General features: G+C 42.2%; 1 protein-coding gene across 3 annotated transcripts in view; it reads right to left on the bottom strand.

Annotated features, from left to right (window-relative positions):
* Window positions 1-25,113, bottom strand: part of kdm4b (lysine (K)-specific demethylase 4B) — a 579,874-nt gene that overhangs the window by 55,018 nt on the left and 499,743 nt on the right. The window lies entirely within an intron of this gene.

Raw genomic sequence — 25,113 nt, 5'->3', positions numbered from 1 at the left:
TTCTGCTCCAACGAAAACAACCCAAGTCTATCCAACCTCTCTTCATAACTTAAATGTTTCATCCCAGGCAACATCCTGGCGAATCTCCTCTGCACCCACTCCAGTGCTTCCTATAATGTGGCAACCAGAATTGCACACAGTGCTCCAGCTGTGGCCTCACCAAGGTTCTATACAACTCCAACATGACCTCCCTACTTTTGTAATCTATGCCTTGATTGATAAAGGCAAATGTCCCATATGCCTTTTTCACCACCCGACTAACATGCCCATCTGCCTTCAAAGATCTACGGACACACAAACCAAGGTCCCTTTGTTCCTCAGAACTTCCTACTGTCATGCCATTCATTGTATAGTTCCTTGTCAAATTACTCCTTCACCTCACCTCACCTTTAGAATCACCTCTCATTTTTCAGGGTTAAATTCCATCTGCCACTTATCTGCCCATTTGACCATCCCGTCTATATCTTCCTGTAGCCCAAGACACTCAACCTCACTGTTAACCACCTGGCCAATCTTTGTGTCATTCGCAAACTTACTAATCCTACCCCCACATAGTCATCTATGTCGTTTATATAAATGACAAATAATAGGGGACCCAGCACAGATCCCTGTGGTACGTCACTGGACACTGACTTCCAGTCACTAAAGCATCCTTCTGTCATCACCCTCTGCCTCTGTATCCCATGTGAATTTGCCTTCTCTCCCATGTGGGACCTTGTCAAAGGCTTTCCTGAAATCCATATAAACCACATCAACTGCCCTCATCTACACACCTAGTCACCTCCTCAAAAAATTCAATCAAATTTGTTAGGCATGACCTCCCTTTGACAAAACCATGCTGACTATCCCTGATCAAACCTTGCTTCTCCAAGTGCAGAACTTTCTCCAATAGTTTCCCTACCACCGACGTGAGACTCACTGGCCTGTAGTTCCCTGGCTTATCTCTACAACCCTTCTTAAATAGCGGAACCACATTAGCTGTTCTCCAGTCTTCTGGCACCTCCCCCGTGGCCAGAGAGGAATTAAAAATTCAGGTCAGAGCCCCTGTGATCTCCTCCCTTGCCTCCCTCAGCAATCTGGGACACAAATCATCTGGACCTGGAGATTTGTCCACTTTTAAGCCTGCCAACACCTCCAATACCTTGTCACTCCCTATATCAATTTGCTTAAGAACCTCGCAGTCTCTCTCCCCGAGTTCAATACCTTCATCCTCATTCTCTTGGGTGAAGGCGGATGTGAAGTATTCATTCAACACTGTAACGATGTTCTCTGGCTCCACCCATAGATTGCCCCCTTGATCCCTTATGGGCCCTATTCTTTCCCTGGTTATCCTCTTCCCATTGATATACTTATAGAATATCTTGGGATTTTCCCTACTTTTACCAACCAGAGCTTTCTCAGATCCCCTCTTTGCTCTCCTAATTGCATCCTTAAACTCCACCCTGCACTGTCTGTACTCCACTAATGCCTCTGCTGATTTGCTTCCCTTGTACCTGCTAAAAGCCTCTCTTCTCCTTCTCATCGTAACCTGAATATCTCTGGTCATCCATGGTTCTCTGGGCTTGTTACTCCTTCCTATTACCCTAGAGAGAACAGGTTGAGCCTGTACCCTCCCCATTTCCTTTTTGAACACCCTCCACTGTTCCTCTGGACACTTGCTTTTATCAATCGAGGCATAGATTACAAAAGTAGGGAGGGGTCATGTAGGGAGGTCTTGCCAGAAAAAAATTAAAGCATTAAGTTGAGTTCCTAAGTGGGATCATTGGGGAGCAAGGAGGTCAGGGAGCGGGAGGCTTGGCGAGTGAGAGACACAGCGAAGGGGAGGGTTGGTGAGGAGAACTGGCGAGTGGGAAAGGCCACTCCAAAATGACGTTGATCAGGTCACGCAATCCTACATCGGCCTGATGCAAAATGACTCTAAAACTGCAATCCCAACGTTAAGTTCACAGATCAGCCGCATTCTACCTGTGACGTTAAATGGGGTAACTTAAAACAGGGACTTACAGTATACATGAGAAAACACGCAAGAAAAATACCTTGACAGACTGAACCAGCTGGTGCAGTCAGCACTGCAGAGGCAAATTAAGCACTTTGACTCCATCAGTGGAAGCTATTCAAGTTGTCTTCAAAAGGACTGTCAGTGGCCAGGATATATACAGGATTGCAAAAAGAGATGCAGTGATTCTAAAGGGAATCTAAAAAGGAATATGGTGAGCTACATATACCAAGGACAGTATCATCTGGAACTGGGTAGAAAGAGCCAAAAAATTTGGCCAGAGCTTAAAAATCTCTCAGGTTCTTTATCGATCACTCTTTTGAAAAAACAAAGATATTGATAGATATCTGAAAGCTACTTAAACTCTTTCCTTAACTGTAAATTCTCACTCGATCAGTTTAGGCAAATGTTGCTATATCTGAGATAAGTTCTGTATGAAAAATTTAATCACATATCTAGTGGGAAAAGTATAAATGCCCTGTAAGAATCACCTACTGCAAAGATCTGAGAATTGGGAAGCTAAAGGTCTTTAAACAGGTAGCTTTGCAGCCAGCTAGCCCTGTCAATACACTAGTTCCTGTCATATGTTTTTGTCATGTAAAGGAGACTAAAAATAAAGACAATTGTACAAATAATTTATCAATGCTGCTCATGTTTCCTTGCCTCCTGAAAACTTTAGCTTGCATAGTGACTTTTTGTGCTGAATTCCACCAATCCCAGCTCACCTCCGTCCCTCTACTGAAGGCCTGACTTGTGTACAGTTGCAGGGATCAATAATCCTCAACCAAATGGTTTTCCTACCTATGAGTGCAAAAATTTAAATTTAGTGTGCTATTCCACCACAGAAGACATCACAGCCAAGACTGTCCCTGCCTTCAACTGGTATCCATTATAGGATAGGCCAAGAGCAAGAATCCATATTCATTTTTCCCCTCTCCAGCTGACTGTTACTGACATGAGTTGCTGTTACCTCACTACTTCAGATCAGAAATCTAACTTGGAATATTCTGCTCAACATGCCCCAATTGTGCCCTGACTTTACAAGCTAGGTCATGCGAGAGAGAGAGATATATATCTAACAGGCTGACAGTGGCAATATAGTACATGATTGATGCTGAAGCATAGCCAACCTAAATTAGTTTTTTGCAGCAGGTTTATGCCGCATTCTGGTATCATCTCAGCACAAAATTCTCATCTCAATAAGAAGCAATATTGGATATAGTGGCTAGGGTTTTCAATTCTGAGTCGGGAACACTGCGTCTGGTTCAGCTCCGGGTTCTGGCCCCGCATGACGTTTTCCACGCATGTCCATCCAGACTTATAAAGGACCAGGCCAATTAATGAGAGAGAGTAGGCTTGCTGTCCAATTAAGGATGGTGGATGGCCCAATGGAAGGCATCCAGCACTGACACAACTGCAGCCGCATTAGCCAAGGTGGGAGCTGCATATTTGTGACGCAGATCAACATGGAAGCATCCTCTGAAGAAAGAGATCATTTTTTAACGGAAGTTTAAAACAGCCAGAGCTTCCTGGCCATGATTGTGGAAGGGTAGCCTCTGTGCCCTGACAACTGATATGGGTCACCTGGACATGTTTGCCGCTTGCATTGCCAACTGAACACCCACCCATGCTTGATCAGGGTTTTAATAAGCCTCGTAATTATCAATAATTGGCCTTAATTGGCCGCTTGCTACTTCCCACAGGCCATCCAGTCTAACCCTGAGCCACCTTCATTGAAAATAGCTCAGGGTTGGGATCGTGATGGTGAACTAGCAAGGAGGCCAGTGGTGCGAAATTGCACGCCTGCTTGTCTTTCATCTGGACCCTACACTGATTTAAAAAGTGTGTGTAGTCTCCTCTTGTTGGGGAGAGAAGTTGGAATAAAAGTCAAACTTCTGTTGACAGAAATGCTATAAATTAATGCTTAACATTCAATCCCATTACTAACTGAGACATAAAAGTACAGGATCTATGCAATACATGAGTTAGTTAGAAAATTAGAATGCGATATTCATCAGGAACCACTAAAAAAACTAAGCATTTCTCTCCTAAGTCTTCTAGATAAAAACTGACTAATAGGTTACACAGTCCCTGCAAATTAATTCCCCATTGGGTAAAAGTTCCTTTTCGCACCAGTTGATCCAAGCTACTTGTCAAGCTCAAGAACTTTGCATTTGACTGAAATTAAACTGCACAGCTTTAGAAAAAAAGTATGTGCACAACCACTTCAAATGGTTTCATCTGAAACAAAACAAAATATATAATCTTGAACTATCGACAGTGAAGCTACTCTAGAGTATATGGACTTAATTAAACCTCTTTCCCCCACCACCATCTCTGTGCACTAAAGCTGTGGACTATTAGATCAGGCTCTGATAAAAAGCTTTTCAAAATCATTATTGTGATGACAGCATGGAGAAGAAATGTCAAGATGGTTCCAGAAAGAGCAAGCTAGAAATGAGGAAGATCAGTCACAACATATTCAGACTGTCAGTTTTGTAGGATAACAATTAGATGTGATTTTCTAGTTGGCAACATCTCCTCACAGTGAAAAATTCTAATTGAAATTCAGTCCGTAAGTTTTTTTAAAAAAAACATAAAACACCGAATATTTTAACCTGATAATATCAATCTGGTGTGAAACTTTCACATTAAACACACAATAATGTACAAAATCAGGTTAATAGGCAGAAATAACCCTGTTATCTTGTTTTACATTGCAGAATGTGCCTGTTCCTTATTCCTTCCAAGATCTCACGACCCGTGAGAAAGTGATGCCATCCATTTACAGCCTGAGCTTTTCTTGGCAATTCATTTGAATTGAGATCAAGATTATTTATACTCTGTATTCATTTTGTTTGCTAGCTCCTGCATTCCTTGTGGCAGGAATTTCCCTTGTGCATGGACTAAATTCTACTTTCAGGCTCACAATGATAATGTTATGAAACTCCAATTTGAAATATGCAAACAATGTGAACTTACTTCCAGAGCATCAACCATGAATAACTCCAGGGGACTGAATAATGTAATGAACTATGCAATTTTTTCAAATTTAGTAACAATTTTTTTAAGCATACGAACATACAAATAAGGAGCAAGAACAGGCCGCTTGGCCCTCGAGCCTGCTCCGCCATTCAATACGATCATGGCTGATCTGATTCTAACCTCAACTCCACGTTCCCACCTACCCTTCATAACGTTTCACTCCCTTGCTTCAGAACAGGTTCACAGTTGGATGGATTTTGCTCTCCTCTGAGTTATACTAAAACAGATTATACATTTATAGCAATTTTAATGTAATGGAATGTCTTAAGGTATTTCACAGGAGTATTATAAAGCAAAAACATGGGACATGAGAGACATCCTCACCCCTAGTCTAATTTTTTTCCTAATTACTGTTTTGTTTCTTTGTCATTTTTGTACCTGGAGTAATTTTAATAATCGGGCAAACAAGTAGGTTTTAAGGAGAGTGTTAAGGGAGGAAAGTGAGGTAGAGGGCCAGAGAGATGGTGAGAGAATTTCAGAGCTTAGGGGCTAGGTAGCTGAGGGCATGACCACCAATGGTAGATTAAAAACCGGGGATGCTAAAGGGGCCAGAATTAAATGAATGCGGATATCTCAGAGGGTTGTGGGGCTGGAGGAGGTTATGGAAATAGGGAGGAGGAATTTGAAAACAAAGATGAAAATTTTAAAATAGGGAAAAAAAGTTGCATTTATTTAGTGCCTTTCATGGCCACTAGATGTCCCAAAGTGGTTTACTGCCAATTAACTATGTTTGAAATGTAGTTATTGTTGTAATATAGGAACCATGGCAATTAATTTGCGCTCAGCAAAATCTCACAAACAGCAAAATGTGATAATGACCAGATAATGGGTTCTATGATGCTGATAGAGGGATAAATATTGACCAGAACACAGGGAATAACTCCCCTGCTCTTCTTTGAAATAGGATCTTTTACATCCATCCATTAATGGCACATGAGGCTTCAGTTTAATACATCATCTGAAGGATGGCACCTCTGACAGTGTAGCGCTCCATCAGCACTACACTGGAGTGTCAGCCTAGATTGTTGTGCTTAATCCTTGAAGTGGGATTCAACCTCACACCCTTCAGACTCAGAGACAAGAGTGTTGCCACTCAGCCACGGCTGACACACAAAATCAAGACACTGCTCGACTGGGAGCCAATGTAGGGGTCATAGATGGACAGGACTTGGTGCACATATGGACATGGGCAACACTTCAAGACTACGGAGGGTAAAATATAGGAGACTATTCAGGAGTGCATTGGAATAGTCACTCAGAAGTGACAAAGGCATCAATGAAGGTTGCAGCAGCAGATGAGCTGAGGCAGGGTGAAGTTGGACAACATTACAGAGGTGGAAACAGATGGTCTCAGTGATAGCACGAATATGCAGTTGGAAATTCATCTTATGCCAGTAATCAGCGTTAATTTTAGCTTGCTAAACTCTAGCAGGACCCCTATGCACACTTGGGGATCCATAATTCTTGAAAAATCGACCTACATTTAAGTTGTCTGGATTTAAGCAAATAAGTTCACTTTAGTAAGGAAAGGGTTTGCTTTCTACATCGAGCAAATAAAAACTCAATGAATTGCTCAGTGGTTTCCAGACTCAGCATTCATCACCACCCAATCAAAAAAAGGGTTAAAAGCCTGTAGATGTTCAAACAACAGCCCTCAAGTCACACGTGGCCCATAAGCCCCTGCAATGCCATTCCCAAAGCCCAGGCAACAATATATTTCCATTCATAATTTTTACTTGAAGATTGAAATTTGATAGACCTGCACTTTTGAAAAAAAATTCTTCAGTGTATTGCTCAGCGGTGGATAAATCCTAAATGTGCACACCAAAATCTGCATCAGCAACTTTGAATCATACACACTCATTTGAACATCACTGATGTTAATGAACTCATTGAATAAAATTTTAGCTGCAATGTCAAAATCATTGGAGATTATGGAAGTAGGGAGGGATGAGGCCATGGAGGAATTTTAAAACAAGGATGAGAATCTGAACATTGAAAAAGTGACTTGCATTTATTAGCACCTTTCACAACCACCAGACATCCCAAGGCATAGATTTTCAGGGAACTGGAAGATGAGGAGGGGAAGAAAGTTTCACAGCTTTGAGGTCCTACGAAAAATTGGGTTAAAAGAGGAAACAATACTACAACGCTTGAGAAAGGCGTTTTGTATAACTTTGAGGTTATGTTCTACTATTGTGTAACGAGACAGGGTTAAATACTAATCTTAAAGTAAAGGACCTCTGGGAAAGAGCAACCATAATATAACAGAGTTTCATAACAACTTTGAGAGAGATGTGGTCAAATCCAAAATTAGCGTCTCAAATTTGAACAAATTACGGTTGTAGAAGAGACAAGTTGACCGAGATAGATTGGGAAATTAGATTGAAAGATATGACAGTAGATAAGAAATAGCAATAATTTTTTTAAATAATAAGGTATGCAAGGCCTAGTCCTTCTCCTAGTTCTTATGAACATACATTCTCAAGGAATAAAAACTTCAGTGGAAGTGGTACAACTGTGGCTAACTACTGAAGTTAAGAATAGTATTAGTTTAAAGGAAGAGGCTTACAATGTTGCCAAAAAAAATAGTATGCTTAAGGATAGGGAGGATTTTAAAAATCAGTAAAAGATGACCAAGATAGCAGATAGACAGAGGGAGAAAAACTGGCAAGAAACATAAAAACAGATAAGAGTTTTACAAATATGTAAAATAAAAGATATTAGCGAACGTAAATGTGGGTCCCTTAGAGATAGTGACAGGTGAAATTGAAATGGGGAGTAAGAAAATGGCAGAGCCATACAGCAAATATCTTGCGTCTTTCTTCACATCAGAAAACAAAATTTTGGGGAACCAAATGTCTAATGAGAGCGGGGAACATAAAATAATTAAAATCAAGGAAAAATTAATAGAACTAAGATTTGACAAGACCTGACAGCCTCTTTCCTGGAGTATTAAAAGAGGCTACAGAGATAATTGATGCATTGGTTTTGGTCTTCCAGAATTCCCTAGATTCGTGAATGGCCCACATGGATTGAAAGATAAAAATGTTCAAGAAAGGAAGGAGAGGTCAGTTAGCTTGACATCAATTGGAGGCAAAATACTAGTATGTTATATTAATGACATGTTAAATGGCGCTTGAAAATCACAAGGTGTCTGAAAAGAGTCAACACGATTTTATGAAAGGGAAATCAGGTGTTTGACAAATCTATTAAGAATATTTTGAGGATGTAACTAGCAGGGCAGCTTTAGGGAAACCATCAGATATACATGTACAGTGTCTCAAAACTGGCAATCTCGATGCCAAGGCCAGATCTTGCCAGAATATGGGTTGGGCGGTTTGGGCAATGGGTGGTTTGGGTCCGGTGGGGTCAAGAGAGACTCGGAGCGCGGCAATAGACAGGCATACAAATGGCGAAGGTGATAACTAATCAGGCACCGTACAGCGCCAATGCAGCGCCAAGCCACATGGTCCAGTTAAGTCCTTTTCTTTATCTTACTCAATTAAAATTGATGTTTGGCACATTCTAAAAATGCCCAGTTTTCAGACAACTATGGTTTTTAGACAGCTGGATTTGAGACACTGCATTGTAGTACATTTGTATTTTTAGAAGGCATTTGATAAGGTGCCACAAAACTTGTTCTTATACAGGATTAGGGTTCATGGATTAGGGGTAATTAAGTAGCATGGATTGAAGATTGGTTAATGGACAGAAAACAGAGTAGGGATAAATGGGCTTTTTCAGAATAGCTGGGTGTAACTAGTGGGGTATTGCAATGATCATTGCTTGGGCTTCAGTAATTTACAATCTATATCAATGATTTAGATAAGGGGGCTATGCAATATATCCAAGTTTGTTGACAATACAAAGCCAGTTGGAAAGTGAGCTGTGAGGAGAACATAAAGATGCTGCAAGGGGATGTAGAGCAGTTCAGTGATTCAGCAAGGTGGCAGAATGTGGGGAAGTGTAAAAATATCCTTTTCGATAGGAAGGACGCAAAAGCAGAATATTTTTCAAAAGGTGAAAGACTAGTAACTATTGGGATTTAGAGTGATTTCGGTGTCCCTATACATGAATCATAGGAAATGAGCATGCAGGTACAGCCAAGCAATTAGAAAGGCAAATGGTTTGTTTGCATTTATTACAAGGAAGGTTGCAGTACAAGTGTACGGAAGTCATGGTGCAATTATATAAGGCTTTGGTGAGTCTATATTTAAGAGTATCGAGAACAATTTAGGTCTCCTTACCTAAGGAAGTATATATTTGCCTTAGAAGGTGTGCAATGAAGGTTCACTAAATTGATTTCAGGAATGAGAGGGCTTTCCTATGAGGAGAGGCTGAGTAGAATGGACCTATATTCTATGGAGTTTAGGAGAATCATCTCGCATTTAGAAAAATTATAGGTGATCTTCTCAAAACATAGAAAATTCTGATGAGGGCTTGACAGGGTAGATGCTGGGCGGCTGTTTACCCTGGTTGCAGAGTCTAGGACCGGGGTCATAGTCTCAGGGTAAAGGGTCAGCAATTTAGGATTGAAGTGAGAACAAATTTCTTTACTCAAAAGGCTGTGAATCTTTGGAATTCTCTATCCCAAAATGCTATGGATGCTCAGTTGTTGAGTATATTCAAGACTGAGACAGATTTTTAGGCAGTAAGGGAATAGAGGAATATGGGGATAGGGCAGGAAAGTGGAGCAGATCTAAAAGTTCAGCCATGATCTTATTGAAGTGAGGGGGAGTCTGGCCTACACCTACTCTTATATCTTATGGTGTTACAGAGTACCCAGATTTCATCCCTGACAACTACCAAAGGGAGTAAAGAGGCAGTACTTCCTCCATATTATTGGGTATTTTAGATGACAAATATTTTTGCTGCTTCTCCAAGAAGCGTACACAAAAAGTAAAAGTGGAGTAGAAATGAAAGTTTTTTAAAATTCATTTACGGGATGTTGCGTTGCTGGCTGGGCTAGCATTTATTGCCCATCCCTAATTGCTCTTGTGAAGGTGGTGGTGAGCTGCCTTCTTGAACCACTGCAGTCCTTGTGGTGTACGTAAACCCACAATGCTATTAGGGAGGGAGTTCCATTATTTTGACCCAGCGACAGTGAAGGAACGGTGATATATTTCCAAGTCAGGATGGTGAATGGCTTGGAGGGGAACTTCCAGGTGGTGGTGTTCCCATGTGCCTGCTGCCCTTGTTCTTCTAGATGATAGTAGTTGTGGGTTTGGAAGGTGCTGACAAAGGAGATGTGGTGAGTTTCTGCAGTGCATCTTGTAGATGGTACACACTGCTGCCACAGTGCGTCAGTGGAGGGAGTGAATGTTTGTGGAAGGGGTACCAATAAAACAGGCTCCTTTGTCCTGGATGTTGTCAAGCTTGTGTTATTCGAGCTGCACTCATCCAGGCACGTTGTGCACTCATTCCATCACACTCCTGACTTGTGCCTTGTAGATGGTAGATAGACTTTGGGGAGTTACACGCCACAGGATTCCTAGCTTCTGACCTGCCCTTGTAGCCACAGTATTTAGATGGCTAGACCAGTTCAGTTTCTGGTCAATGGTAACCCCCCAGGATGTTGATAGTGGGGGATTCTGTGATGGTAATGCCATTGAATGTCAAGGGGCGATGGTTAGATTCTCTCTTGTTGGAGATGATCATTGCTGGGCACTTGTGTGGCACGAATGTTACTTGCCACTTGTCAGCCCAAACCTGGATATTGTCCAGGTCTTGCTGCATTTGGACATGGGCTGCTTCAGTATCTGACTCATTGCAAACGATGCTGAACATTGTGCAATCATCAGCGAACATCCCCGCTTCTGACCTTATGGTGGAAGGAAGGTCATTGGTGAAGCATCTGAAGATGGTTGGGCCTAGGACACTGCCCGGAGGAACTCCTGCAATGATGTCCTGGAACTGACGATTGATGTCATGGAACTGATGACTGACTTCCAACAACCACAACCATCTTCCTTTGTGCCAGGTATGACTCCAACCAGCGGAAAGTTTTCCCCGATTCCCACTGACTCCAGTTTTGCTAGGGCTCCTTGATTATACACTTGGTCAAATGCTGCCTTGATGTCAAGAGCAGTCACTTTCATCTAACCTCTGGAGTTCAGCTCTTCTGCCCATGTTTGAACCAAGGCTGTAATGAGGTCAGAAAGTGAGTGGCCCTGATGGAACCCAAATGGAGCATCAGTGAGCAGGTTATTGCTAAGCATGTGCTGCACGATAGCACTGTTGATGGCCCCTTCCATCACTTTACTGATGATGGAGAGTGGACTGAATGGACAGTAATTGGCCAGGTTGGATTTGTCCTGCTTTTTGTGAACTGGACATATCTGGGCAATTTTCCACATTGCCAGGTAGATGCCAGTGCTTTAGCTGTACTGGAACAGCTTGGCTAGGGGCGTGGCAAGTTCTGGAGCACAAGTCTTCAGGACTATTGCCGGAGTATTGTCAGGGCCCATTGCCTTTGCAGTATCCGGTGCCTTCAGCCGTTTCTTGATATCTTGTGGAATGAACCAAATTGGCTGAAGACCGGCATCTGTGATACTGGGGAACTCTGGAGAAGGCCAAGATGGGTTATCCACTCAGCACTTCTGGCTGAAGATTGTTTCAGATGCTTCAGCCTTATCTTCTGCACTGATATGCTGGACTCCTCCATCTTTGAGGATGGGGATATTTGTGGAGTCTCCTCCTCCAGTGAGTTGCTTAATTGTCCACCACCATTCATGTCTGGATGTGGCAGGACTGCAGAGCTTAGATCTGATCTGATCCGTTGGTTATGGGATTGCTTAGCTCTGCCTATCATTTGCTGCTTATGCTGTTTGGCACGGAAGTAGTCTGATATTGCAGCTTCACCAGGTTGACACCTCATTTTTAGGTATGCCTGTTACTGCTCCTGGCATGCCCTCCTGCACTCTTCATTGAACCAGAGTTGATCCGCTGGCTTGGTGGCAATGGTAGAGTGGGGAAATGCCAGGCCATGGGGTTACAGATCGCGGTCGAGTAGAATTCTGCTGCTGATGGCCCACAGTGCCTCTTGGTTGCTGGGGGACACCTTGAGTTGCTAGATCCGTTTGAAATCTACCCCATTTAGCATGGCGGTAATGCCACACAACACGATGGAGGGAATCCTCAATGTGAAGACGGGAATTTGTCTCCAAAAGGAATGGTCACCCCTACCGATATTGTCATGGACAGATGCATCTGCAGCAGGTGGGTTGGTGAGTGAGAGGTCAAGTATATTTTTCCCTCTTGTTGGTTCCCTCACCCCCTGCCACAGACCCAGACTAGCAGCTATGTCCTTTAGGACTCCGCCAGCTTTATCTGCAGTGGTGCTACCAAGCTACTATTGTTGATGGACATTGAGGTCCGCCACCAAAAGCACATTCTGCGCCCTTGTCACACTCAGTACTCCCTCCAGGTGGTGTTCAACATGGACGAGTACTGATGCTGAGCCCGGGGGTGGGGGGGAGTGGTACGTGGTGATCAGCAGGAGGTTTCTTTGCCCATGTTTGACGCGAAAGCAAAGCTGGGTTTGCCGTTGTCGTTTCCAGTGTCTTGGGCATTGACTTTTTAGTGGTTTGATGCAACTGGCTTGCTAGGCCATTTCAGGGTGCACTTAAGAGTCAACCACATTATTGCAGATCTGGATTCCCATGACAGATTTCCTTCCCTAAAGGACATTAGTGAACCAGATGGGTTTTTCTGACAATCAACAATGGTTTCATGGTCATAGACTTTTAATTCTAGCTTTTTAATGCATATAAATTCACCATCTGCCATGGTGGGATTCGAACCCCAAGCATTACCCTGGGTCTCTGGATTACCAGTCCAGCAACAATACCATTCCGCCTCCCCGTACAAAAAGTGTGCTACATACTTTACTTGTGAGAAAAATCTTCAATGGTACAAGCATTGTAAAAGGTTTTCCACATGGTAATTGAATCATAATAAAGGTACAAACAGCAACTTGGGTAGGTGCAGTGTCATGCATCCAATTTAGAGAAGGTATTTTCCTTACAGGAGGACCGAAGGGGACCCCATTCTAACAAGAAGAAGGATGGACATTATGCAGTGTCTCTAATGCAGCTTTCAAAAGAAGAAGCAGGTAATAAACCTTTTCACAAGCACAAAGTGTCACTGCACTGCAATGCAGCAAACACTGTACAGTATATTTTTCAATCCAGACCTGTGTTGTCTGTTTACACAGACGTGTTTCACAATGTGCTCAATACCAGCAAAGATAGAGTCTTGAGGCTGTAACCTGTAAACAGGGATACAAAGGATTACATATGATATATCGCACAGAAACAAGCCATTCTGCCCAACCAATTCATGTAATGTTTGTGCTCCACTTGAGTCTCCTGCCATCTTTTCTCATCTAAATCTACTGTTGTAACCCTCTATTCCCTTCGCCCTCATATACTTATATAAAAACAAAAAACTACTGCGGATGCTGGAAATCCAAAACAAAAACAGAATTACCTGGAAAAACTCAGCAGGTCTGGCAGCAGCGGCGGAGAAGAAAAGAGTTGACGTTTCGAAGGGTCATGAGGACTTGAAACGTCAACTCTTTTCTTCTCCGCCGATGCTGCCAGACCTGCTGAGTTTTTCCAGGTAATTTTGTTTTTGCCCTCATATACTTGTCTAGTTTCCCCTTAAATGTATTCGAACTATTTGCTTCAACCATTCCCTATGGGATTAGGACCACTGCTCATGTAGAGAATAAGTATCAACATGGATGCTTATTAACATGGTCATGTGAGCTAAGTGATCCATTTCCATGTTGCAATTGTTGTATGATGTGCCTGCATGCCATTGTAATGTAAAGGTGCTCAGCAGAGCAAAGGTTAATGTGAGACTGGAGAATAGCACTGTTTGTAGAGTCACATGGTGAAGGGGTCAGAACAGTCTGGAAAGAACAATCGGGAACCAGCCTGCATGGAGGTAACAGCACCATGCATGACAGTAACCTGGGATCTGTAAATAGTTAATTGTTAACAATAAATGTTTCATATTTAAATATACAAGTCTCAAGACCTCATTGAGACACCACTGCGCACCATATTACAACAAGGTTGGCAGCAGTGGGATATCAGCGCTATTAGCATAGTAAAACACGGTTGGCGGCAGTGGTTATTTCCACAAGATATCACATCAGAGATAGTACCATAATCCGACATGGTGATCTGCAGTGATATGCTAAATACATGACTCAGAGCAGTATTCGAAGGTATGAGAAACTAAAAACAACTGAAGCCTAACTAGAGAGGCATGCACCTAAGAAGAAAACATGTAGAAAACTTTGAAGAAGCTACACTACAGACTTGGAAGTGAGGAATCCACCAGAGTGAAAGTCCATTACAGAAAATTGCAAGAGCCTGAGTGACACAGTTCATGAGAAGGTGAGCAAAAATACAAACAAAGCAACTGTACTTACATTTTAGAATAGGTGGCGGTCCCTAAGGGCTCAGCATCAAGAAGGCAGCTGAAAGAGGGCTTTAAGTAAAAAACAAAGGTTTAAAGAAAAAACAAACTTGTAAAAATCGGCTGGCAGAGTCAAAAGTTTAAGCAGAGCCTACAGAGTTTAAAAAAAAGAAATCACTACAGAGTTGCCAGCTTTAAAAAAAAGCGTGCATCTGCCAAAACTCTCGGAGCGCGGGACATTCAAAGTGCAAGAAAACAAGAAAGAATTGCTTTGAAGTCAATTTTCAGCACCCAGAAAATAAATGCTGCTGTATTTTCTTTTAAAAAAAAGTTTTTTAAAAAGTGCACAATTGCCAAAATCTAAAAGCACGGGAAAATCATAGAGAAACCAGCAGCTGCTGAGACAGTCTGAGTGTTAAAAAAACGGGTTACTGCATTCACAGTCTTCAAGAGGCAATGCAATTTAAAGCTGTAGCTACAAGGAAAAAGAACAGCCATGGATTGAAAATTGGAAGAGACCCCTGAGAGAGGGCAACTCCACCGAGGGCAACAAGAGACCCCAGAGAGAGAGGGAAACACCGCCAAGGGCAACAAGAGACCACAGAAAGAGGGAAACTCCCAATAAAGTGCCACGGGCAAGAAAAAAACCTAGAGCGAGGGCAACAAAATACTCCAAAGGGAGGGCAACAAAAGACCCCAGACAGAAGACAACAAAAGACCCTAGAGCGACGGCAAGCAGAGACCCTAGAGGGATGGCACTAAATGATCCCAGAGAGAGGACAACAAAAGACCCCAGATAGAGGACAAGAGAAGACCCCAGAGAGAGGGCAACAGAAGACCCCAGGGCATGAAGTAACGCAAAAGAAGCAAAACATGCAAAAGTAAATGAAGCTGCTCTACTGTAAAATGTTCACATCGGAGCTGAACTGTAAGGTTTAAAGCACAAGATTCGAGCTGAGTATATACCTTTGAAAACACATGATAAACTGAGGTCTTTAATGAACCAAGCTATTCAAGATCTGAACAAATAAATTTTAGAGATGACACAAAGCTATCAGGAGGAAATAATGATCCCTAATTCCACATTTGGCAAATCAAAGCAGGAGTTGGAAATCTCAGCCAGATGTACTGCCAGGCAAAACAGCAGGCAGAAAAAGCATGCAAAGAAGTTGCAACCCTGAAAGATTCCTTGAAGAATCAATATGTAGCGATGGAAAGACATGAGGAGCTATAGAGGACGTTGAATTTTACTTCAGAAAAAACTGTATTGGAATTATCAGTAGCAACAAAACGATGCACTGAAGTCTGCAGTGAGTTGACAAGTGGCCAACATGTAAATAAACAGTTGAAAGAACTGACTGTCTTTCAAGATCAAGTGCAAAAGGAATGCATAAACATTCAGCAAAATGAATAAATGAAGATTGTCTTAAACAGCAGAATGGAAGCACAGCAGAAGAAACTCGAGGAGAGTCTGCTGAATTACAGGCAAATTCCACATGAAGCAAGTGAGCTTTGCAAAGAAAACGAAAACCTGTTGAAGAACCTTCACAAACTACAAGAATCCCTCAGGACAAAGTTTATTCTTCTGGAAAATTACAAAGAGAAGAAAAACTAATTTAATGTCACTCTGAACATACTGAAGAACCAACTGGCAGAGAAGAGTCAGCAATGTTCAATATTCCAGGAGGAAGCCTAAAGCTTCAAGAAAGAGACAGAAAAGCTAAAGAAGCAATTGAATGGAAAGAGAGGCATTGAAAGAAAAAGCCATAGAACTTTCCAAACTGCGGGCGGGTAATGAAGCCATGAGTAGCACAATTACAGAACTGAAGAACTGAAACAAGTTAAGACTTCACCGGTCATGGACCTGGCTAACAGTGAAACCAAAATGAAAGACAAGGGCAAAGTTCTATTGCAGCAGAGAAATGTAAATAAGGTAGGAAAATGTAAATCTGACACCGAAGCGCAAGGAACTGAATGAAAAGATTCATTAGCTTGCAAAATGACTTGAAAATAAAACAGCAAATAAAGGTTTGGCTGAAATAGTGAAACAAGTAGAAACGAAGGTTCCATTTGCGAAACAGATATGTCCAGCAAGAACATGGTGGACATCATGGAAAAAGAAAATTCATGTCCACTCTAGGAAAGAACAAAATGCCCATTTCCTTTGGAAGGAATGGGACAAACCCAGTGTCCGAAAAAAGCAGATGGGTTGTTAATAAAGAGAAACGCAACTCGAAGAAGCGCAAAAAGTGAATCAAATGAAGATTGTCAAATATGAGAAACACAGAGTACTACTACAAATCCTCCAAAAGTGACAGACCAAGATATGGAAGAACTGTCAAGCCTCAAGACAGTCTGAATTTATAAAGTCAGAGACTTGAGATGGGTGGGCAGGGATAGCATGTAATGATTGTATTACAAATAGTTATACTCCGTTGGGGAGGAAAGTTTTCTTTGGAGAAGAAAGGGGGATGTTGTATGATGTACCTGCATGCCATTGTAATGTAAAAGAGCACAGCACAGCAAGGGTTAATGTGGGGCTAGAGCATAGCATCGCCCACAGTATGATGTATAGAGTCACATGGTAATAGACTGAGAGAACAGACTAGAAAGAATACTCTGGAACCAGCCTACATGGAGGTATGGCAGTAACCTGGGATCTGTAAATAGTTAAAGGTTCACAATAAACAGTTCATGTTTAAATATACATGTCCCAAGATCTCATCATTGAGATATCTAAAGAACCCATATTACAACAGTAATTGTTACATTTTATTTATTAAAAGGAGGGTTTAGGTCTTACAGTTCCTAAAAATCAGCTCATGACCCCCTACAACTTAAGATATTTAGGAAGCAGCTTACTTGTGAATTTATTTTCCACAAACTTTACAATTAGTAAAGCTTGTGGTTCAGCAGATTAGCAAAACATACATAAAATTAGATGTCCAAAAAGACTAATTTTAAGGCAACGGATGCCATGGTAGCACATCAGATGCCCATTTAATGCAAAATATACCACACAGGATGTTACTAATTGACAGCCAGTAACTTCTTCGAGGATTCACAGATGTAACTTGACAGATCGCTCATTATGCAAATTAGCTTGTAATCAAAGCAAGAATTACATCTGACAATATCAATTTTGGTCGAATTTACTAATCAAATACTCTACAAATCAAACCATTTCTTGCTCTTAAATAGAATATATGGATTCTAAGCCAACAGACAGTTTAATATAATGTTTATCTCCACTTTTGAAGTTAGTTTCATGTCTCTCTCCTGCCCTTACACCCATTTTTGGATGTCCCTAGTTCAATCACGACTGGCAGTTTCCTTTTAGGATTGAGTACTGCTCTGAAAAATGACACTGGAGTGTAGAGAGGGGCCTGGTGTTACAAACGTGCTTCTGATTTTCACTCTCCCACAGGAATGACTGGAAGAAGATGCAAGTTTGATCACTGTACTTGCTATCAAGGTCCTAGCGAGATAAGTTCTTTACCACGTACATAACTGTCATCTATTGCTGCTGATACAGCATGGTTGCTCACCGTGCAACCAGGCATTGCGTTTTATCTTAAAAGCAAAATCATCTCCACCAACTTTAACAGAATAATCCTGTAGAAAATCAGATTAAAACTTTAAATGTAATTTTTAAAAATGGGCTAAATATCTAATTTGTGATTTTAATCCCCTCTTGCAGAACCAGAATCAGGCAATGATTCAGGAGCTGGAAAGATCAAATATGTCAAAGCTGCTCTGTCAATGCATGTCAACACAACTTAGAACAGCAACTCTCTAAGTATTTATGAGTAAAACATTTTCAAGTCCAATATGCTTTATTTCTTTAGCTTTTCTGCAACATCATGGTGGATCTGAATAATCACATGTTGTAAATCCATAACCAATATAAATTAAGATAAAAGCTCTGAAGAGTCATAAGGACTCGAAACATTAACTCTGTTTTTCTCTCCACAGATGCTGTTAGACCTGCTGAGTTTTTCCAGCATTTTCTGTTTTTGTTACCAATATAAACTAGATTCTGATATCCAGAATCATTTTAGATCTTTAACACTGCAGTGGGGGGTGGATTATCATGGAACAGATTGCTATCTACTCAAGGCCACCTGTTGTTGCTTTGTCCATCAGGGACAGGATCATTTCCTCACCTGACCTGGGTCTGAATCTAGGTTCCAGAGGACCAGCTCTAAAATACAAAGGTGTCACCAAGATGACCACTTGCCCAAACCTGGGTGACTAATCAATTCGTCATCTCAACTCCCTGGAGGGAGTGGGATCCAATTCCCTGAAGCATAGGCATTGATCCAATCTTCATACACGTGTTTGGAGATAAAAGACCTTATTTTGATAGCAGGAACAAGAAGGCCTATTCATTAATACAAAAGTAAAATATTGCAGGTTTTCTGGAATCCTGAACCTAGCAGGTCCGGCAGCATCGGTAAAGGCAGAAACAAAGTTAATGAGCAGAATTTTCAATCGCCCGTGGGGGTGAGTTCGGGTGCAGGCATGCTCTGAAAATAGTGCACTTGGATGGCGTGTCAGTCTCTCTATGCCGGATGTGTTCGAATTTTTAAAGTGAGGGCAGGGGGTGGAGTGGGGAAGATGGAAACCCATACAGCTCCAATTAACTTGTTCTTAAGTTCATTGAAGAGCTTATTAACAAGCTGGAGAGAGGCAGCACCAAAACTGCAAGACTACCAATGGGAAGAGCAAAGAGCAAACACATTACTGCATAGTTGTTGGGAGCGCACTGGGGAGACATTATTAATTGCGGCTGCTGATTAATAATCTTGCATAAGGAAGGATAGTCAAACTGAGGTGTTCACGCAGTGGCACAAAGTTGCCATCACTTGAACAAAGCAGCATGAGGACTTATGGATGGACTGTCTGGGCACTTGTGTGGGCCATGAGGTTGCTGGCCCTCCGCTCTCCTACCTGCTCCATTGCTCAAGGCAACAACAAGCCCAGCGATGGCTACTGTTTGCCTTTTAAAATCTACCTCCAGAACTAGTTCCAGCCTCCTCCCTGTGCATGGGGGACAAACTTGCCTCCAGATCAATTAGGGTTTTTTCTACTGGAAATCCTGTCATGTGACTGACGCTGATGTGCTGAGGGATTAGGACTTGGAAATGAACTGGCTGTTAGGTTCCGACCTCCAAGAAAAAATTTTGGCAATGTTTTGGTTGACGACATGAAAGGTCATTAACCTGAAATGTTAACTCTGTTTCTCTCACCACAGATGCTGCTAGATCTGATGAATTTTTATTCAGTTTTCACCACATGGATATACTAAGCTTCTAATCAACTATAATTAGTATATAACACACGTTGTTCTCCCATGACACTGCTAATGGGTAACCTAGGGTCTGGAATGCAGCTGTGATGATCAGTGTAGTCCAATTTCAAGCTGGGGAGCTGAGCAAAGTGTGAGCAGAGGCAAAAAGAGAGACAAGTGGAGCACAGAGGGCCAGGAAGAGAAAGGAGGACAGAATTTTAAAACCAAAGCTATTGGGCCCCAAGAGAAGTAAAGGTTTAGGTGCTTAATAGTGCCAATGTTTGTTCTATGAATACGTTTGAGACAAACACTAAGATGACAGACGTTATGCACATGGGACACTTCAAATGTGATTTGGATTTAATGAGCATACTACAGATGCATGCTGGATAAAAACTTTATTACAGGCACGCGTACAATAGGCTGTGAAAAATTGTAAATCTCAACAATTACCTGGCCAAGCTCCTCTATTTTCAATTTAGCTCACGGGTAAACAGCTTGGTGTGGGCTAGAATACAGGCAGCAGAGTTTAGGGCAGTTGAGGCTAGGAGGTTGGTCAGGGCAGTACTGCAAGAGTCCTGACCGGCCATTCATCACATTGCAATTTGCGTGATCTTGCTGTGCACAAAATGACTATTCTATTTGGTTACAAAACATCAGCCACTGCACTTCAAAATAATTCCCCATATGTGAAGTGCTTCAAAGAGAGACATAATATGCCTTTATATTAATGTATGTCTTTTCCTCTATTTTCTATTCACTATGCTCTATTTTGTGTCAGGATTCCATCTTTAACTGTAATGTTTGAGTTTCGCAAATGAGCACAAATTACATAATAAAAATGCACGGTGACAAAAGGGAATTGACTGTATTTTTACAACAAGATTATAACACTTAAAGCTAAAGATATTCAAATACTACCATATTAACACAATTACTTTTTGCCCACAAAGGGACAGCAATTCATTGGTTATCACGTTACTGCTATAATGGTAGGATTCAGTTAATTTATTATGTTCTGCCAATAGGGGGAACATGTTACTGAGTATTGCACTAGGCATGCTTCAAAACCATATCAGACTTGCACCAATTAACCTTCAAGAAAGTACTGCTTCATAGACTGAATATGGAAATTGAACAATTAGTAGTTTCCATGGTATTGATTTGACAAAGTATCAAGTCTAATCTCCACAGCACATCAACCATGGATTTAGGCCCCATTATTTCTCTGCATATTTACAAATTGAATTGGAAGCAAATTCGCAGACAGAAAATGGAGGGGACCTAATCGACGGTTACCACAGAAACATGGCCAAATGGATTTTGAATACCTATTAAATAAAAAAATCCATTTTGCAGACTTCACCTTTGGTAAATAAGGTTAGTCTCGGGAGCACATACATTGTGCATAACAATGAGGCTAATTTGTATATGCAAATATAATACTTAGTCGCCTTGCAAGAATCTGAAGTGCCCATATTTTCCAAACTGATTCAGAATATTGACCCTAAAGTGCATTAAACTATGAACGTTAAGCATTCATCCAGGGGGTTTCTTTCACCAATTTTTCCCCATATCACTTAAAGATAGTAACTCCTTTTCTGTTTCCAAAAGAATCAGTTGGATACCTACACCACCACCTCCTAATGACTATTATGTATCTGTGAGCTTTGATCCCTGTTGTCAGCTGGGTGGTTGATCATATTACAGTCCAGTGTGACCATGTCCTCAGAGACAACCATACCTGTCCAATCCCAGCAAATTAGTAGAATCAATCCTGAGAGATAGGATTAACTGTCATGTGGAAAGGCATGGACTAGTCAGGGATGGTCAGCATGGGTTTGTTAAAGGAAGGTCTTGCCTCACAAATTTGATTGAATTCTTTGAGGAAGTGACAAGAAGGGTTGATGAAGGTAGTGCAGTGGATGTTGTGTACATGGATTTTAGCAAGGCATTTGACAAGGTCCCACATAGCAGATTGGTCAGGAAAGTAAAAGCCCATGGGATTCAGGGTAATGTGGCAAACTGGATAAAAGGTTGGCTTTGTAACAGGAAACAAAGGGTAATGTTTGATGGATGCCCTTGCGAATAGAAAGTTGTCTCAAGTGGTGTTCCACAGGGCTTGGTGTTGGGACCCTTGCTGTTTGTGTTATATATTAACGATTTGGACATGAACGTGGGGGGCACGATTGGGAAATTTGCAGATGACACAAAGATTGGCCGAGTAGTGGATAGTGTAGAGGATAGCCATAATCTCCAAAACGATATAGTTGGGTTGGTGGAGTGGGCGGTAAAGTGGTAGATATATTTTAACAGAGAGAAGTGTGAGGTCATACATTTAGGGAGGTCAAACAGTTACAGGGATTACAAAATAAATGGGAATATACTAAGAGGGTAGATGAAGTGAGAGATCTTGGCGTACAAGTACACAGGTCCCCGAAGGCATCAGTTCAAGTAGACAAGGTTGTAATGGAGGCATATGGAATGCTCTCCTTCATTGGCAGAGGTATAGAATATAAAAGTAAGGATATCATGTTGGAATTGTATAAAACACTGGTGAGGCCACAACTGGAGTATTGTGCGCAGTTCTGGTCACCACATTACAGGAAGGAAGTAGTAGCTCTCGAGAGAGTGCAGAGGAGGTTTACAAGAATGTTTCCAGGGTTAGAAAAGTGTAGCTATGAGGAGAAATTGGATGGGTTGGGGTTATTTTCCTTGGAACAAAGAAGGCTAAGAGGTGACTTGATTGAGGTGTACAAAATTATAAGGGGAATAGAGAGAGTGGACAGGATAAAATTGTTTCCCTTGATGGAGAATTCTGGATCCAGGGGACATAGATTCAAGATAAGTGGCAGAAGGTGTAAGGGGGACATGAGGAAGAACTTTTTTTATGCAGAGGGTAGTGGGTGTCTGGAATTCGCTGCCCAAGTTGGTGGTAGAGGCAAAAACTTTAAACAAAAGCACCTGGATCTGCACCCACTGTAAGCTGCAGGGCTATGGGCCAGGTGCAGGAAGGTAGGATTAGAAAGGGCCCCTGGGTGTCCTCGGGCTGGCATGGACAAGATGGGTCGAATGACCTCCTTCCGTGCTGTAACTTTTCTATGGTTCTATGTAGATTGCGAGTGAGATCTTTGGTTGCTTTTTTTTTCCCCTCTCAAGAAGAGCACAGAAGACCATTGTGGTGTCTCTTACCACTGTTAATTCTATATCGTTTTTTAAAAATTAATTCGTTCATGGGATGCGGGTGTCGCTGGCTAGGTCAACATTTAATGCCCATTCCTAATTGCCCTTGAGAAGGTGATGGTGAGCCACCTTCTTGAACCGCTGCAGTCCATGTGGTGTAGGTACACTCACAGTGCTGTTAGGGAGGAAGTTCAAGGATTTTGGTCTAGCAGCAGTGGAGGAACAGCAATATATTTCAAAGTCAGTATGATGAGTGGTCTTAGGGGAACTTGCAAGTAATGATGTTCCCATGCATCTGCTGCCCTTATCCTTCTAGATGGTAGAGGTCGCGGGTTTGGAATGTGCTGTCTAAGGAGCCCAGGTGAGCTCCTGCAATGCATCTTGTGGATGGTACACACTGCTGCCACTGTGCGTCAGTGGTGGAGGGAGTTGATGTTGAAGGTGGTTGATCACCTTCATTCAGTCATGTGGGCTGCTTTGTCCTGGATGTTGTCAAGCTTCTTGAGTGTTGTTGGCTGTGCACTTATTCAGGCAAGTGGAGAGTTTTCTATCATAATCCTGATTTCTGCCTTGTAGATGGTCGACAAGTTTTGGGGAGTTACTCGCCAAAGAAATCAAGCCTCTGCCGTGCTTCTGTAGCCACGTACAGTATTTATACAGTTGGCCCAGTTCAGTTTCTGGTCAATGGTAATCCCTCAGGATGTTGATAGTGGGGAATTCAGTGATAGTAATGCCATTGAGTGTCAAGGGGAGATCAGTTACAATCTCTCTTGCTGGAGATGATCATTGCCTGGCACTTAAGTGGAAAATAAGATTCGCCCACACATCAGCCCAAGCCTGAATATTTTCTAGGTCTTGATGCAAATGGACACTGACTGCTTCAGTATCTGAGGTGTCACGAATGGTGCTGTCATCAGCAAACATCCCCACTTCTGACCTTCTGATGGAGGGAAGGTCATTGATGAAACAGCTGAAGCTGGTTGAGCCTAGGATATGCCCTGAGAAACTCCTGCAGCAATGCCCTGGGACTGAGATGACTGACCTCCAACAACCACAATCATCATCTTCCTTTATGCAAGGTACGACTCCAAACAGTGGAGAGTCCCGTTTCCCCCCCACCCGGATTCCCACTGACTTCAGTTTTGCTAGGGCTCCTTTATGCCACATTTGGTCAAATGCTGCCTTGATGTCAAGGACAGTCAATCTCACCTTGCTTCTGGGGTTCAGCTCTTTTTTCCATGTTTGGACCAAGGCTGTTATGAGGTCAGGTGCTGAGCGGCCTTGGCAGAACCCAAACTGAGTGTCAGTGAGCAGGTTATTAGTGAGCAAGTGCCGCTTTATAGCACTGTTGATGACCCTTTCCATCACTTTGCTGATGATTGACAAGTAGACTGATGGGGCGGTAATTGGTGAGTTGGATTTGTCCTACTTTTTCTGGATAGAACATACCAGGGCAATTTTCCACATTGCCAGGTAGATGCCAGTGTTGTAGCTGTACTAGAACAGCTTAGTTGGGGACACAGCTAATTTTGGAGCACAGGTCTTCAGTATTATTGCAAGACTGTTGTCAGGGCCCATAGCCTTTGCAGTGCTTTCAACCGTTTCTTGATATCATGTGGAGTAAATCAAATTGGCTGAAGACTGGCATCTGTGATGCTGGGGACCTCAACTGGAGGCTTAGATGGATTACCTACTTGGTCCTGGCTGAAGATGGTTGCAAATGCTTCAGACTTGTCTTTTGCACTGATGTGCTGGGCTCTCACATCATTGTGGACAGAGATATTTGTGGAGCCTCCTCCTCCTCCAGTGAGTTATTCAATTCTCCACCACCATGCATGACTGGATGTGGCAGGACTGCAGAGCTTAGAACTGAACCATTGGTTGTGGGGTCGCTTAGTTCTGTATATTGTTTGCCACTTCCGCTGTTTGGCATGTATGTAGACCTATGCTGTAGCTTCATCAGATTGATATCTCATTTTCAGGTATACCTGGTGCTGCTCCTGGCATGCCCGCCGGCACTCTTCATTGAACCAACATTGATCCCCTGGCTTAATGGTAACAGCAGAGTTGGGGATATGCCAGGCCATGAGGTTACATATTGCAGTTGAATGCACAATGTTGCTGCTGATGGCCCACAGCATCTCATGGATGCCCTGTTGGA

The sequence above is a fragment of the Cetorhinus maximus genome, chromosome 13, assembly GCF_964194155.1.
Source record: "Cetorhinus maximus chromosome 13, sCetMax3.hap1.1, whole genome shotgun sequence".
In the NCBI taxonomy this organism is placed as follows: Eukaryota; Metazoa; Chordata; class Chondrichthyes; order Lamniformes; family Cetorhinidae; genus Cetorhinus; species Cetorhinus maximus.
Note: the sequence above shows the minus strand (reverse complement) of the source record. Positions and strands in the feature narration are given on the sequence as shown.